General features: G+C 41.4%; 1 long non-coding RNA gene across 4 annotated transcripts in view; it reads left to right on the plus strand.

The window, feature by feature from the left end:
* Nucleotides 1–11541, plus strand: part of LOC109489855 — a 67027-nt gene extending 55486 nt beyond the window's left edge. For 3 of the 4 annotated variants that reach the window (XR_004625611.1, XR_004625614.1, XR_004625613.1), the window contains exons 3-4: nucleotides 5456–5578; nucleotides 11007–11541. This is a non-coding gene — a long non-coding RNA (uncharacterized LOC109489855). Of the gene's footprint in view, nucleotides 1–5455; nucleotides 5630–11006 lie in introns of all 4 variants that reach the window. The other variant, XR_004625612.1, reaches the window with a different exon arrangement.
* The last annotated feature ends 3859 nt before the right edge of the window (nucleotides 11542–15400 follow it).

Here is a 15400-nt window from a genome sequence, read left to right on the forward strand (position 1 = left end):
TCTCAGAAAGCCACACCAGAGGGACACCTGGGTGGCTCAGTCAGTGGTTAAGCGTCTGCCTTCAGCTCAGGTCATGATCCCAGAGCCTTGAAATCAAGGCCTTCATCGGGCTCCTTGCTCAGTGGGGAGCCTGCTTCTCCCTCTGTCTGCTGCTCCCCCTGCTTGTGCTCTCTCTCTCTGACAGATAAAGAAATGAAATCTTGAAAGAAAGAAAGAAAGAAAGAAAGAAAGAAAGGAAGAAAGAAAGAAAGAAAGAGAGAAAGAAAGAAAGAAAGAAAGAAAGAAAGAAAGAAAGAAAAAGAAAGAAAGAGAAAAAAAATCAGCCACACCAGAAGAACTATACTTTAGTGGTCACCAGTCCAGGGAACAGAAAATCCAACCACTCCACTATTCACCAGTGAAGATCCAGATGATACTATCTCTGCCGCTCTGCAGTTCTTCTCTTATCACCTACCTGGACCTGGAGGAGGTTGTAGATACTTCCGTGTACTGGTCCGAGAGCTTTCAGAACAATGGGAGAGGCTCAGTCTGTCAGATTATGGTGTCATTTTGCCTGTGCAGTACCTTAGTCATCTTCTAGTGCTGAATGAATCACATCTGGAATCAAGGAGGCAAGATCTACTTGGGCAATATCCTAATTACTTATCTGGATCTAACATCCCGTCAGTCCCCTGCCATGCTGTAGAACATGCAGTCCCTCTGTGGGCTACAGCTCCACCTGCAGGCCAACCCTGAACAGTACATGTTCAAGAAAATGGAGGAATTTCTGGGTTGTATTCTGTACAGTCAAGACATCTGCATTGCACTTCAAGTGTTCATGGACCTACAGTAAGAGCCCACATGGTTCATTACATATATTTAGCAATTCCTGGAATTTATTACAAAATTCATTACACATTTCTTTTCCTTGGCTGTTAGAATAACTGACACTTTCAAAAGGGAAGGAGGCTTTTTTTCATTCTCAGATGCAGATGCAGCTTTCCAATTAGACTTGCTTAATTCCTCCAACCTTCCTCTAGCCTCTGACTCAGCCCAACCCATATGAATGTCTCCAACCATTCAGACTGGAAACATTAGACCCCAAGAGGACCCAACCCTCATGCCTCCACCCCTTGGGGTTCCTTCCCTGGGAAGTTGGCTTTTGGAAAAAATTCAATTGCTCATCCCTCTTGAGAACAAAGATCACTTGTCATAGAGACTAGAGTGGCTAAGATAAATGGAAAGACTCAGTTTGCATCAGTGTCATTTTTTTTCGCGCACTTTGGGTTTACCATTTCATACCCAGCCTGGAAAGTACAGAACCATGAGTGAAGACTTACAGCACTAATCCTGGAAATCATGTGGCTGGGAACTCTGAGGACATCTAGTCCTAGCCATCAGGCACATATAGGGCCCACAAAATTGGATTTGTGTGATATCTAGGTATAAGAGGAATAAAGTGGTTAGGAATGGGCTTTAAGTTTACATTCTGAGATAACTGGATTTTCTTAGTCCATTCAGGGTTCTATACCAAAATACCACAGAACTGGTATCTTTACACAACAGGAATTTATTGCTCACAGTTCAGGAGCCTGGGAGTCTGGATCATGGTGCCGTCATCGTCACCTTCTGGTGAGGGCCCTCTTACTGGTTCATAGCCAGCACGTTCTCTCTGTGTCCTCACGTGGTGGAAGGCATTGGGGATATCTCTGGAACTCTTTTATAAAGGCACTAATCCCATTCATGATTGTTCTTAAGCACCTCCTAAAGGCCACACCCACTAATACCATCAGATTTGGGGGTTAGGATTTGACATGAGTTTTGGGGAGGACACATTCAGACCACAGCATGGATGAATGGTAGCCAGTAGCTGCAGTGAAGGAAACTGGGAGAAACAGGTTTGGGAGATAAAATCCAGTTCTATTTAAAAAAAATGTTCAACTTGAAATTCTAATTAGACATCTAATGGAAATGTCAAGTAGGCAGCATGATATGTTTGTTAAGTCTGGAGCTCAGGGGAGATGTCAGGACTGGAGAATATATAGATCTGGGAATTATTGACAGGGAGAAGGAAATGAAAGCCATGGGACTGGATGAATCTCCTCCAAAGCGAGTGAATGTATTTAAAGAACAGAAGAGGTTTAGACAAATTTAAAAATCGGGAATAAGCGGAGGGAACCAGCAGACTAAGAAGCAGCCAAGCGGGAATGTAGGAGGAAGGCTGAGGCAGATGTTGACTCAGAAGCCAAGTGATCTACTGAGTCAAACAGTGCTGTGAGAGCCAGTGAGAGAAGGACTGGGAATGGTTCAGTGGCTTTAGAGAGATGGAGCTCGTCAGTGATCCTGAGAAGAAGGGCTTCAGTAGAGTTGTAGAGAAGAAAATGATTGGAGAAAATGATTGGAGAAGATGGAAAAGAAACTCTGGAGTGAGCAGGTGGAGACATTCAGCGTTGACCACTGATTTTAGGAATGGTGATATGGTGGATCTGAGCAGCAGGAGGGGTTAGGTGGAGAAGGGCATAGAGTCACAGGAGGACAGATTTATTTTAAGGTGGGAGAGATTCTAACATTTCTATATGCAGACAGGAATATTTCTAATAGAGAGAGGAAAGGTGGAAATCCTAAAGAGAGTAGATGATGGGAAGAACAAAGCCTTTGAATAGGTTGGAGAGGGTCCAGGACTTAAGTGAGGTGAAGTCTATGAGGACCTACACTCCAGGACAGTTCTTCCTCCATGGGAAAGAGGCAAAAATTAATAACTGTGATGATGTGAAATTGTCATAGCTGTCTCTGCTTGCTCCTTTCATAGTAAAATGAGAGATGAAGTCTCTTTCCACCAGCTCCACTAGCCTAGCTCACTCACACCCTGCCCTCAACCCAGAACTCCATCAATTTACCTGACAACCAAGTGGGGAGACCCAAGAATCTTAACGAAGGGTTCTGGATTCCCAGCAGTACCACAGCCAGCTCTGGTACTTTGACCATGAGAAGGGAAGCAAGTTAGAGAACTAAACACAGGAAATTCCTTCCCCCACACTCAGAACCCTGAACAGGCAGGTCTTTTTAGCCACCCACACTGGACGGAGTCTAGTAGAGTGCAGAGTGGAAGTTCTGGTTAAAACATCCATTGCCATCAGGCAGCTGCCTTAATTTATTTTCATTTCTGCTGCACACTGTATTTCTAACCTCCTCATTTTCAGTGGTTTTCCCAGTTTGTCCTCATATTTAGATACTTTGGCATTAAGTGGTTTTCAATTCAGCCTCTCTCTAGGTTACTTCCTCTCGAGTCTTTCTCTTCAGCGCCAGGGAGCCTCAGACAAGTCCCAGGGTCCCAGCTACCACATCCCCTCCCAGCTTTCCTGGCCCCCACTTGTTAGGGAGAAAGGTCCTCATATAAACAGGAAAACATATAAAAAGCCTATCAGATAGATTTTGAAAAGATAAAGTAATGTCACCCTAAGGTGTTTTTGACTAATCAGAGAAGAACAGCAACCACAGAGCTTTCTGCAAGATTTTGCTATCATCTCATCCTCTTTATCCATCTCTAGCATGCCCCACCAAAAAAAAAAAAAAAAAAAAGCCTTCTGAAGGAACAATACACCCCAGCTGGGAAAATGAGCAAAGGTACAGCTATATTGGAGTTTGGAGACCATGAGGGTGAAGAAGGTCGCTTCCCCATGGAAGACCACACCCATGTACCCACACTTTGGTTCCCACACCTAGCAACTACAGTTACTGTAGCTTATGGATGAATGAATAGCAAATTTGAATGTCTTTTTTTCTAGTAGGAATTTTGCAGCAAAACATAAAGAGACATATTAATTTAAAAAGAAAACATGCATAATTGTACACAGGTATTTTATTTTTATTTTTTTTTAAAGATTTTATTTATTTATTCAACAGAGATAGAGACAGCCAGTGAGAGAGGGAACACAAGCAGGGGGAGTGGGAGAGGAAGAAGCAGGCTCATAGCGGAAGAGCCTGACGTGGGGCCCGATCCCATAATCCCATAACGCCAGGATCACGCCCTGAGCCGAAGGCAGACGCTTAACCGCTGTGCCACCCAGGCGCCCCTGTACACAGGTATTTTAATTTGGTAAACAAGCTTTGTTCAGCCAAACATTTGTGAAGAGGTGTTTGGGCTTTTATTTGCATTAAAGTAACTAAGTAAACATACTTTTAACTAAATAGGAGTCAGGGTGAATATTTATTTTTCTGCATAATATGTGACTAAACAAATGAGGCTTTTTTTTTTTTTTTAAACACTCCTGGGACACCTGGGTGTCTCAGTCAGTTACGCAGAGTCCTGGGATTGAGCCCTGCGTGGGGCTCCCTACTCAGCAGGGAGCCTGCTTCTCCCTCTCCCTCTCCTCCTCCCCTCTGCTCCTGCTCCCTCGTGCACACGCTCTCTCAAATAAATAAATAAAATCTTTAAAAAAAAAAAAAACCCACTCCTTATATTGAAAGCCAAACATCTAGTTTGTCATGTGCCATGACTCAAAATGCTTTCAGAATTTCTTGTTGAAGTACCTTCAGAGCTCTCTTTACACACAGGGTGATGAACTGTCTCAGTTTGCCTGGAACTGAAGGGTTTCCCAGGATGTGGGACTTCTAGTTTTAAAACTGAGTAGCCTTGGATCAACTTTCCTGGGTTACCTGGAACTGAGGAAGATTTCAGTCCTCAAACTGGGAGATCGGCAGGCAAAAGGGGTCAAGTTTGGTCATCTGATTTGTAAACCACACACAAGAAGCGCCAGCTCATTGCTTTATAGCTGTAACCCTGTTACTCAATTTGATCCCCTCCTTATTTTTAAAGACTTGGCCCTAAATATCTTTTGGCTATTGCGAAAGATCAGATTTCTCACCCACAAACAAATATGTGGTAGCACTCAAAATAGTCTGAGTTAAGAAGGCAATTTTATAAACGTTTTATTCCTTCTTTCCTTCCTTCCTTTCCATTCTTACCTTTGTAAACTTATGTGTATTAGTAGTGGACATGGCATACTCTTTGGCCGTAGTTCAGTCGGCTTCTCTGAGCCCTCTTCTCTATGGGGTCTCCACCTTGGCCCCTATCCTGTCTTTGGCCTGTCTATCCCAGTTTTAGCAAGAATCCTCTTAAGTTGGTTTAGTAAGAATCCCCTTACCCTTGAATCTCCTCTTAGTAATTTTCCATCTGCTGACTCCTTCACTCTGCATATTGGCCATAAATCCCCTGCTGTCTTTGCTGTAATCTCTCCCCTACTACAGTGCTTATTGCAATTGTCCCGAATAAAGTCTTCCTTGCCATTTTATTTATTTATTTTTATTCTTTAAGTAGGCTCCATGCCCAGGGGGAGCCCAATGTGGGGCTTGAACTCACGACCTGAGATCAAGACCTGAGCCAAGATCAAGAGTCATATGCTCAACTGACTGAGCCACCCACCCCTTTTGTTTACCATTTTAATAAGTGTCTGAAAATAATTCTTTTCTTTAACAGTTATGGTGCCATGACTTGGACAGAATTAAATTCATCATCGAACCCCTGGAAACTCTCCTCCAGGACCCAAAGGGTATGCTTCTGAAGACTTTGTTTCACTCCTGACTGATTAGAGATCCATTGGTGAGTCCAACTCCTGAGCCAGTGCTCAGGATGAGAGACTGTTGAAGCATGGTAAGGGCAGATTTTTAGTCTTAAGATTCTGAGTATACTTTTTGAGGCCAGTTAGAGTCCCAGGATTCTTTGGTTGAAAAGTGGCTGTTTAAGAAGCATCTTTCTGAATGGATGTTGTGTTGGATCTTTCTGAGTGGGAATTTACTCCCCAACTCTTGAAGTGGCAAATGCAGGACTCTTTTGGATGCCTTTACTCTAGAAGCTCTGTTAGAGTCCCAGGCAAGTGGAGGCTGGGTTAGAGTCCGAGCCTTCTTTGTTAGCAAGGTATCATGAGTGAAGAACAAGGGAGCTTCTCAGTAGACTGAAACCCCCTTCTCATACCCCTGTTGACTATATGTCCCACCACCATGGCACTCGCCCTCTACTTCCTTTCTTATTGGAATAATTTTACTAAGGTTATTTTGGAACTTCAATGACTTCCCCAAACTTGTCCCTCTAAAATTTCTCTCTCAGCATTGTTTCCATTCCTCCTTCTTCCTTTTACCACCTTCAATCCTCCATTCCTTTGAATCCATTGATAAGACTGCCGTCAAGCCCCTACCTCCTCCATCTCTCTGTCTACCCGTGCAGGACTTTCTCTTTCCTATTCCAGCCCCTCAATTTCTTATACTTGAACTCTGAACTTTAGGTCTCCCATTCTCCACTGGGGCCTCTCAAGAGACCCAGGGACCACCCAAAGAAACTACATGCAGGGCAAAACAAAATCTTAAAAGTTTCCTCCACAAATATTGATAAAAAGCATTAACTGTCAATTGAGCAGGTAACCTTAACTTGTTCCATCTGTCAGAAACACAGTTTGGGATAAAAATAAAAAGTGGAGCAAAAACAAGAGCCAATTATTTTATATAAACCGAGTTTTTCATTGCTATATTTACCTGACTCATGGCTACAATTTTATTTTATTTTTTTGAAGATTTTATTTATTTATTTCTCAGAGAGAGAGACAGAGACAGAGCACAAGCAGGGGTAGCGGCAGGCAGAGAGAGAAGCAGGCTCCCTCCTGAGCAAGGAGCCTTATGTGGGATTTGATTCTGGGACTCCAGGATCATGACCTGAGCTGAAGGTAGATGCTTAACTGACTAAGCTACCTAGGCATCCCTCATGGCTACAATTTTAGGATGAAAGTGACAAGGTCTCTATTTGCATCTGTCTGTATGTTTATATAGTTATGTTTGTATATGTATGTTATGTATATGTGATATTTTTTACCTCTAGATGGTATTACCAAAAAAAAATGTATAAAATCTTGTGAAAGAGTTTCATAAATTGGCTTAGAGATGAATAAGTGCTATATAAATTAAATATTCCTAAATCTCTTAGAAATATAGAAACTAACCCAAATGCTTTTTAAGTTTATGTGGTTTGGAAACATCTTTGGTAAATAAGACTAATTTAATACTGTTCAATAAGAACAGCTATGTCTTCTGAGTTACCAGTATTAAGTATAATACAAGTATACATTTGGTATTTAACCATTTTTAGATCTTTGCTTTTGTGTTGTTTTTTTTTTTTTTTTTTTGATACTGGCCTAACATGCCTGTGCTGTAAAAATAGTTAACAAGGAAGTAACTTGAGACGAGGGCTAGCTTTGTTTAGTGTTATATCTGCCTAAAAACAATTTCCAAAATCTTTTTTGTAACTTCTAACCTTAGAGATACACTGTGTTAAACATTCATTAGATATTGGGATCATTTCTGAGAGAAACTATTAAACATTAGATTACTAAGCACAGTTCAAGTTTATATACCTTTGGCCTCTTATTTTTGTGTGATAGAGAGAGGCTAACTATATTTGAGTCTGTTAATAACATCTTTTTGACACATTGATAAGTACTATCAGGAAGCATAGACTTAAAAAATTGTGACATGGGGGGGGCGCCTGGGTGGCTCAGTCGGTTGAGCTTCTGCCTTTGGCTTGGGTCAAGATCCCACCTGGGATCGAGCTCCACATCAGTCTCCCTGCTCAGCGGGGGGGCCTGCTTCCCCCTCTCTCTCTGCCTGCTGCTCTGCCTGCTTGTGTTCTCTCTCTCTCTCTCTGTGTCAAATAAATAAATAAATGAATGAATGCATAAAATCTTTAAAAAAAATTGTGAGATGGTATATTTATAAAATTTGCTAGACTGTTATAGAATGCTGGTATAGAAGAGACAGTTTGCAATAGTCTCCTTTGTAGTTTTCTGTTAAAAGGGGTTATTAATGATTAAAAAGTACAATCAATATTTGTAAATGAAGCTACTAGAAACAATAAAGATGAAGTGAAAACAACTTTGCATGAAAAGTACGCAAGGAAAGTAGAATGTGTTTTTGATAAAGAAAAGTATACAGTGTATGTAGGATGGGTTTTGTTAAGGGAATAAGAATGTAATTTTGTCCAAAAGGGAGAAAGGAAAATATAGGACAAAAACGGAATGGATATAAAAAGCTGTAGAAGGTTTTCAGGAAAGGAATCTTGGGAAAGAAATCTTATCTCATGTGGTCAAAGCTGGCTGATTGAATAGGTTTATTTATAAGGCTTCTGAAAATGCGTTTTAATATTAAAACTCTGCAAAAGCAGAGTTTGGTTTTCTCTCTGTTGAAATAACAGTTTTCTTGGTTTATTGTTCTGCTCTTAATAAGAGATTGTAAAAGATTTTTCTTTATCTTTAAAGTAATTCTCCTAGAATTCCTATAATTCTGTGTCTTATCAAAATAATTTCCTGTGCTTTATGTTAACCTTTATCATATCCTTAACTATTTAAGAGAACCAAGTCTTCTCACTTCATTTTTTTCTTTTTAGATTTTATTTATTTATTTGAGAGAAAGAGAGTGTGCCCCAGCAGAGAGAGGGGGAGGGACAGAGGCAGAGGTGGAAGTAGGCTCCCCACCGAGCACGGAGCCCACAGGACCCTGAGATCATCACCTGAGCCAAAATTAGATGCTTAACTGACTGAGCCACCAAGGCATCCCCAAGTCTTCTCATTTCTAAAAGAACTAACTTTTAAAAAATTTTACAGTCTTGTCCTGTCCTATATTTACTTCTGAGTTCTTTTATTGTCACTTTGGTTAAATAGGTGACTAAGGATTGTTCACAGTAACCTGGGATCGTATTATGCAAGTATTCAAACCTTTTGACCTTTTGGACAATTTCGCCCTCCCAGAATCAAATCCTAAATGAAATCTTGATCTCGAACTGACCTTGAGATTTCTCAGATGGCTCTTTCAAAATCTTAAAGGATTTTTTTCTTTTATTTTGAAAAAGAGAGATGCCAAAAAACAATTAGGTTTATTTGATATGCTCAGTTGCATGAAAACTAATGTCAAATAAAAGATACTTTAACCTTCTCTAGTTATATTCCATGATATGTTCTGATATAATGTTACCAGTCATCATTCTATTTATCATTTTAAATGTTCTACAACACAGAAATAACCAAATTCCCTTGTCAATTGCATCATTTTTATCTCCTCAGATCTTTAACCATTTAAAATCTTTTGTCATTAATAGACAGTTTTTGTCTTATTCTGATTCTTCTCTGAAAGCACTTACAATCAGCTGTAGGCTAGAGTGCTTCATCTTCAACAAAAAGGAATGGAAAGAGACCCATGGAAAGGACTAGGACAGGTCTCTGGGACATAGGCTACTGATGACATTGCTTAAATTACTTTGAGACCATACTATTTGACTGAGAAAGCAGCCTAGAACTCTGGTAGAGAAGCTGATGGGTTCATAAAACTGCTAACCCAAGACCAAGCAGAATAAGGAATTAATTACATAAAACTGAATGAACTGATGAAGGATGATTATGTTTTTTGTTTGGAAGATTGCTGCTGGATTTAAGGAATCCCTTTTCCTTTTCGTTTAAGTTATAACTCACAACAATTTAGTAGATAATACTTTTTATAAACAGAAATGAAACATTTATCTTTTCTCCCTGCCTGATTCCTCCAGAATTCAGAAACTTTTACTGAGTATTCTTTTTTTTTTTTTCAAGATTTTATTTATTTATTTGACAGAGATAGAGACAGCCAGTGAGAGAGGGAACACAAGCCAGGGGGAGTGGGAGAGGAAGAAGCAGGCTCATAGCAGAGGAGCCTGATGTGGGGCTCGATCCCATAACGCCGGGACCACGCCCTGAGCCGAAGGCAGACGCTTAACCGCTGTGCCACCCAGGCGCCCCTTACTGAGTATTCTTATTTTCATGATGATATAATTATTTGCAGAAGTTCAATAAGAATCTGTCCTCCTTAAACAGGACATAATTGGAAACACTGGTTATATAACCAAGGCTTTGAGTGGTGTCATATTTAAGACTGATGTGCATAGAATCAGTTATGACCAAATAGTTTCAAGGAACTAAGGTTGATTTTATGGAGCTAAGGCTTACAAAGCCCTTTTGGGAAAACTGGGCTGGTATGGCTGACAGGGTTCCCAGCCTTGTAGGAGAGTAAGGAAGGTCACTTCCTGGCAGGCCCAGGAAGCTTAGGATATTTTGGAGACCTAGAACACAGAGAAATTCACCCAAATCTTTAGATACTGCACGTAAAATCTGGTAGCAAATTCTTGGCTTGGCTTCCTAGCGTTGAGAGGCTTTTAAAAGTCTAATTTGAAATTCCTTATGAAAAGTTCCAGCAAAACAAAATTTCAAAGGTTTCTGTGGTCAGTTACTATTCTTGCTGCACTTATGTAAATAATAGGCCAAATCTAATGTGACCAGACTCATTTTGTAAACAAGAATAATCTTACTTTGGTTAACTGTGGTGAAGAAAAGGGTGAGTGTAGAGAGAAATTTTATGCTGCAATAAAAAACCATAGCACACCTTTGTGGACTATCAGCCCCTAGCCCTGGTTATTGTCTTTGAGATTTTGTTATATACTTACAGACTGAACTGAGTCCTGCCAATGTGCACTTTTGGTCAGTCCCTCCCAAACACTCAGTTCTCCTAATTTTCTCCAATATCTGGCTATACAACTGTCCAAATGAATGTTTCCAATTTTTCTCCCACCTGCCTACCATGGTGTTCCTGAGAACTCAAACCTGACTGCCTGGATCCTTACTGGGATCCTAGGTTGTCCTGCAAGCTGACGCTGGATGATGGGTAGCCTTTAAGCCTGGAGCTCCTGCTGTGTAGGCCATTCAGGAAGTTTACAGAAAGTGCCACATCTTCCATGCTCTGCTCTGGGAAATAATCATGACCCTGATATTATACTATCACTGAAGACATTCAAACTGCAGCATAGGAAATCTACCAGATCACCACCGTTAACCCTCACTTCACCACCTAAAGATGCTTCAAGCCCAGCATCTAGAAATCTTCTCAACTGGCCACCCTCTGGACTCAGAAACTGGGTTTATAGTCTGCTTCAACCTTAATCTTTCTTTTTCTTTTTCTTTTCATAGAAATTTTCCTCATTAAATGTCGGATTATTTGCACCATCCAGTAAATACCCTCTACTCCCAAGTCCCAACAGATGGTTCAGCTGGTCCTTAATAACAAAAGGAGACTGAACAAGAAATGAACTTAAATTGTTCAGAGGAAAGAAGAATGTCTGTCTTTTCCTTGATCAGGAGGAGGGACTGACAAAGATTCTCAGGCCTCAGTCTTCGCCCTGTCCTTCTTTGGCATACCTAGTCCAGTTTTAACAAGAATCCTGCTAAGTAAGTTTAGCAAGAGTATCCCCAGCACTGATATCTAATCACCCCCCATGTCTGGTCAAGTCCCTCATCCCTCACCGTTGATGTGTAAGTCCATGACCAGCCTTTTACAGGAATCCTTTTAAAAAAGAACTCCTGTGCTCTTGATGTCTCCTGTTAGTAGTTTTCCACCCACTGACCCCTCACTCTGCACATTGACTAATAAATGCCCACTTGTCTTTGTTGTATTGGGAGTTGAATCTGATCTCTCTCCTATTGCAATAGTCTTGAATAAAGTCTCCTTTACCATTTTAACAAGTGTCGGAATAATTTTTTCTTTAACAGATACATTAGGAAAAGGGGGTTTCTTACTCAGTATATGAGCCACAAGAGACATTAAAATCAGCATCTCCTCTTCAAAGGTCATTTTGTCCTACCTCCCACAAGTTTTGGAAGCCCTCAGACCTCAACTTGTAGCTCAGTACATTATCCCTTCCCCTGACTTTTGGCTGCTTAATGCATTTCATGGTAATCACTAATTCATCACATGGAACTGAATAAGAACCATTTAATATGATTATCTTCTCCATTAAAGCTGTCATCATAATTAGAGCTGCAGTGAACTGTTTGCCAGGAATTATAACTTCTGCCAAGAAAAACTTGGGTGTCATTTTAGAAAAATTCTTAAGTGGGGGAGGAGGAGATCAGGACCATCTGTGTTGGGATTCAAAGCTGAATAATGAGAAATAAAGCCCCCTTCCCGTGCTATCTGCCAAACTCTGTCCAGCCCTCCAACTGGACCTTGCCAAAGACTTCAGAGTGAATCAACTTCCAAGGTAGTCCAAAGAGCACACCCTCTCAGGAAATGATAGCCTTGGAAAAGTCACCCTTGAAGAAGAGGAAAAAAGACAGCAGCAAATAAAAATTAGGCCTTCATGCATAAGGCTTCCTAAAAGTTGTTCCAAATGGTTGTGTTTGCCACCCTACTGTTTCCAGGGCAACCACCTAAGTCAGGACAGAAGTAGAAGGAGACATGAGGCTAGAATGGGACCACCCACTGCAATTCTCATTTTATCCTGACGGCAAGAACCTTTATACCGACTCAAAGTGTTTGTCAGGCCCCTTGCTGTGAATCATTAGAATAACATTCTGCCCTGATGGAAGTGTGTCGCAGGCTGCCGCTCCCACGTCCCCCCATACTGAGGTGTTTTTAAATGGAACCAAATATCCCAGGGGAATTTTCTCTGCACTACTAGCATTGCTTTGTTGCGCATTTCTAGATTACACACTGTAAATTATAGATAAAATACATTATGCTAATTTCCTCCTGCATCTCTTTTAGTTATTTTTAGGAAAAGTGTCTTTGAAATTCAGCCTTTCAGGTAAATGTTCTAAATGAAGAGAAAAATAAAACCAAGGCCGAGGGCTGCTCAGGACTGAGACTTCAGCCACATCATGGTCGGACACTTTGTCAGAAGCCTAACTTGTGTCCAGCAAGGATTTTAGCTGCAGAATGTGGAAGAAGCCTGCACTGGGCATCATTAGATTTGGCTGTGCTGCCTGGTTCTGCAAGTTCCTGGATATGTGACTTTGGAGGAATTTATTTCATTTCTCTAAGCCTGAGTTTCCTCATCTATGAAATGAGAAATGTTCGTGGAGATCTCTAAGGTGCTTCCACTTCTCACACTGTATTACACTCAGTGTGGACCGGAGTAAAACACCCTTACATCATATAGGACAGATTATATTGTCCATCTTAAGAAAGAATGCATACACTCAACCCATGAGCATTAAAAAATTCGGTAGCAGCCAAACACTCTGACCCACAGTCCTCATGATCTCTTGCTGCACTGGGTTTTGCTGATTTTTTACTTGGTGCTCTGGAAATCTCTCATTTGCTCCTCAGATGGATTCCCCATTGTTCTTCACCATGGAAGGTTGTCCCGTGAGGACTACAACACAGGCTCTTGTCCTCTGACTTCTAGGTGGATTCAGTGAATGGGCAGGAAAGCGAAAGGAGGACAGAGTGTGAGGTTGCCCCCTTGCTGCTCCCTGCCTGTGAGGTTGCTGTGAACTGGCTTCATCCCTCAACTGAAGGTCACAGCTCCTGGAAGGATCCTTGCTACGTAACTCTTAGTCTGTTTGGGCTGCAATAACAAAATGCCATAGACTAGGTGGCTTAGAAACAACAGAATCTTATTTCTTCCAGGTCTGGGGGCTGGAAGTCTAAGATCAAGGTGCTGACAGGTTTGGTGTCTGGTGAGAACCCACTCCTTGGTTGTAGACTGCTGACTTCTTGCCGTACTCTCATGCGATGGAAAAAGGGCTAGAGAGCTCTCTGGGGTCTCTTTTATAAGGGCACCAATTCCATTCATGAGGATGCCACCCTCATGACCGTATTACTTCCCAAAGGCCCCATCCTCTAAAATCATCATATTGGGCGTTAGAATTTCAACACCATGAACTTTGAGGAAACACAAACATTCAGTCTATAACAGACTCTTTCCTCTTGCTACTTCAGGTCTAGGGGCAGTGCATAACCCTGTGTTTCTCTATGCTCTGTGCGTATCTTTAAAAATTGGTTTTTATTCAATTTTGAATGAAACATCTATTGCTTTCCTGTATCTTGATTGATACACTCAATTTTTTGAGGTACAAGTATGGCAAGATTGGAAAGGCCATAGAGCTTTTTCAGTATATCAGTTCTCCTTGAATACGTGTTTTCCCCCGTAGTCGTGACTCTGAGAAAAGATAGAATCTCTTTGCAGTGCTACTTGGTTATGTTGTACTTGACTTCCACTTGCGCTTTTTTAGACAGCATTAGATTCAGAAACAGATAATAGAAGCCGGTCTAATAGTTAAACAGAAGAGGATTGGATGCAAGGAATTGTTGGATGCTCACAATTAGAAGGACTAGAGGAATAGCCTCTAGGCTGGGTTTCCAGAAATGACTTCCAGAAGACTACCACAGAGCTGACCTGTCTAGAGAGCTATCTCTACAACATTCAGGAACCTGGGGAATCAAGATGCCCATTGCCACCTGCCAGCTTCAAGATCTCACTACTTTTGCCGATTCAGGAATGAGAAAGTTGCAGCCTCAGTTGTTGGCCATGAACCTTGTGTACCTGATTTGCACCATCAGGATGAAGGCCTGCTTTCCCTCCTACTTGACTCAGTTCTAAATTCAGTTTTCATGTAAGTACGTTTAATTGGTGGAGGCTCAGTCCTATTCCTAGTTGCAGATAAGAATGGGAAATGCCGGTTTTAGCTTTCCAGCCTCTGTAGTATGGGAAGGCATAGTAGAAGGAGATTGGGATGGATTCTGAGCAAGCCAGTCTAGTCCCTGTCACAAAATTATTTCTGAAAGGATGTTTCAAATGCCATGCTAAAAAAAGACGAACTTTGGAGATTAAAAAAAGAGAGAGACTAGAATGAAAGTCTCTGCTTTGGGACTTACTGGCTGTATGAACTTGGGCAGGATGCACTTAATACTACTAGGGCTATTTTTCATCTGTGCAATAGGAGTCATGATGCCTACCCCTCACAATTGTCATTCATTTATCCACCTCTATAAACAGATTTTTATTGATTGATATATAATTATCAGGATTTTTTAGTTGGAAGTGACAAACTTAATTGATTGGTTAAGTCAAAAAATATTTTTGTCAAAGGTATTTGGTGGGTCACAGAATTGCCAAGAGGACTAGAGAGGCAGCCTGCGGGCTGAACTTCAAAGACACCACGTGGAGCAGGCATCAGAGCTAGCCCGGGAGGCCACTGCCCCCACCCCGCCCCCAGCACTGATGCAGGTGCTATTGCGAGCTCTGTTACCAGAAACTCACCAGTGTTGCCTCTGAAGGCCAAGTGGCAGCGCTGCCACTCTCATTGGCAAAAAATGAATTCCACATGGCATTTCTTCCTCACATCAGTCTCTTCTCAGAGAGGGTTTCACGAGACTGTCTGGTGCGATCACATGCTTGTGGCCAGCTACAAGGGAAGCTCTCTGACTTTTCTGACTTTTAACTTGGGGAGGAAGGAAACTCCCTAACCAAAGGGAGAGTGTTCATAAAGTGCTGGCCTCCAGACAAATGTCCACCACACCTCCTCCAAATGGCTAAGCAAAGGAGACCTTTATTAGCTTTTTCTCACTCTGCTTTCCT

Source organism: Ailuropoda melanoleuca, chromosome 5 (assembly GCF_002007445.2).
Source record: "Ailuropoda melanoleuca isolate Jingjing chromosome 5, ASM200744v2, whole genome shotgun sequence".
NCBI lineage: Eukaryota > Metazoa > Chordata > Mammalia > Carnivora > Ursidae > Ailuropoda > Ailuropoda melanoleuca.